The following is a 2,500-nucleotide window of genomic DNA, read 5'->3' on the forward strand; positions in this document are numbered from 1 at the left end:
TACGGGGCCGTGTTGCAATAAACTGGGCGCGCACCATGGAAAACTGGGGCAAACCATGTGCGTGGCATGGACGGATGCACGTACGGGCACACGGGCCAAAAAACGTGAACGTGAGGAAACGGGGAAAAAACGGGTACGGCGGCCGTGTTGCAATAAACTGGGCGCGCACCATGGAAAACTGGGGCCGCCGTGCCCCGACCCACGTAGGGGCGCTTGCGCCCCCAAGGGCCCGTGCCATGGGCTAAGTCGGTCCGGCCGATGTGCCGTGATTGGCCGCCTCGAAGCTCCCTTCCCAACGGGCGGTGGGCTGAATCCTTTGCAGACGACTTAAATACGCGACGGGGCATTGTAAGTGGCAGAGTGGCCTTGCTGCCACGATCCACTGAGATCCAGCCCCATGTCGCACGGATTCGTCCCTCCCCCACACCTTTCATTGAAATGATAAGGTTCGAAAGTGCAACTGGCAAAGTTGGCCTACCTACATGGCTAAGTCCAACGGAAACCGTACGTGCCAAGTCACAAGAGATATGGTAAAGTCCGCCCCGGGACTTACGCAATCACTCGCTAAGTCCAACGGAAACCATACGTGCCAAGTCGGAAGAGATATGGTAAAGTCCGTCCTGGGACATACGCAATCATAAGCTAAGTCCAACGGAAACCATACGTGCCAAGTCAGAAGACATATGGTAAAGTCCGTCCTGGGACATACGCAATCATCCGCTAAGTCAAACGGAAACCATACGTGCCAAGTCACAAGAGATATGGTTAAGTCCGTCCTGGGACATACGCAATCACCGGCTAAGTCCAACGGAAACCATTCGTGCCAAGTCACGAAGAGATATGGCCAAGTCCGTCCCGGGACATACGCAATCACCCGCTAAGTCCAACGGAAACGATACGTGCCAAGTCACGAAGAGATATGGTTCAGTCCGTCCTGGGACATACGCAATCACCCGCTAAGTCCAACGGAAACTATACGTGCCAAGCCACGAAGATAACGGTCGAGGCACCATCGGAACAAGTAAATACGACATGGGACATGAACGTGTAAAATGGTTCACGGGCGAAGAACGGGTACGACGACCATTGTGGAAGAAACTGGACGCGCACTATGATAAACAAACGATAACCATGCGGGGCGCACCGACGAAACCACGTACGATGACACGGGGCGCACCGAAAAACGGGTACGGCGGCCGTGTTGCAAATAACTGGGCGCGCACCATGGAGAACAGGGGAAAACAATGTGCGTGGAATGGACGGATGCACGTACGGGCACACGGGCCAAAAAACGTGAACGCGAGGAAACGGGAAAGAACGGGGTACGACGGCCGTGGTGCAAAAAACTGGGCGCGCGCCATGGAAAACGGGTGAAAAGCATGTGCGTGGCATGGACGGATGAACGTACGGGCACACGGGCCAAAAAACGTGAACTTGAGGAAACGGGGAAACACGGGGTATGACGGCCGTGTTGCAAAAAACTGGGCGCGCACCATGGAAAACTGGGGCAAACCATGTGCGTGGCATGGACGGATGCACGTACGGGCACACGGGCCAAAAAACGTGAACGTGAGGAAACGGGAAAGACGGGTACGGGGCCGTGTTGCAATAAACTGGGCGCGCACCATGGAAAACTGGGGCAAACCATGTGCGTGGCATGGACGGATGCACGTACGGGCACACGGGCCAAAAAACGTGAACGTGAGGAAACGGGGAAAAAACGGGTACGGCGGCCGTGTTGCAATAAACTGGGCGCGCACCATGGAAAACTGGGGCAAACCATGTGCGTGGAATAGACGGATGCACGTACGGGCACACGGGCCAAAAAACGTGAACGTGAGGAAACGGGAAAGAACGGGGTACGACGGCCGTGTTGCAAAAAACTGGGCGCGCCATGGAAAACGGGTGAAAACCTTGTTCGTGGCATGGACGGATGAACGTACGGGCACACGGGCCAAAAAACGTGAACTTGAGGAAACGGGGAAACACGGGGTACGACGGCCGTGTTGCAAAAAACTGGGCGCGCACCATGGAAAACTGGTGAAAACCATGTGCGTGGCATGAACGGGTGCACGTACGGCCACACGGGCCAAAAAACGTGAACGTGAGGAAATGGGAAAAAACGGGCACGGGGGCCGTGTTTCAAAAAACTGGGCGCGCACCATGGAAAACGGGTGAAAACCATGTACGTGGCATGGACGGATGCATGTACGGCCATACGGGCCAAAAAACGTGTAAACGGGGATCCGGGGAAAAACAGTGTACCCCTTCTTCACAAACGAAGGGCAGGGGTCCCAAGGGGGGCTAAAACCCTCGGGTATATTGGGGAGGAGGGGGCTCCTCCCTGCTTGGGTGTGGGAAATCGGTGGGTTTGCATATGAAATCATATGCAAACCTCCCGTTTCTCCCGTAACCCTTGCTTTTCCCAAACGTTGGCTCGGATGTCCCGTCGTTCTCCTGTCCCGTGTACGACTCATGCCAAATTCTGATCCGTCGGTCG

Source organism: Hordeum vulgare, unplaced genomic scaffold (genome assembly GCF_904849725.1).
Source record: "Hordeum vulgare subsp. vulgare unplaced genomic scaffold, MorexV3_pseudomolecules_assembly, whole genome shotgun sequence".
Taxonomy (NCBI): domain Eukaryota; kingdom Viridiplantae; phylum Streptophyta; class Magnoliopsida; order Poales; family Poaceae; genus Hordeum; species Hordeum vulgare.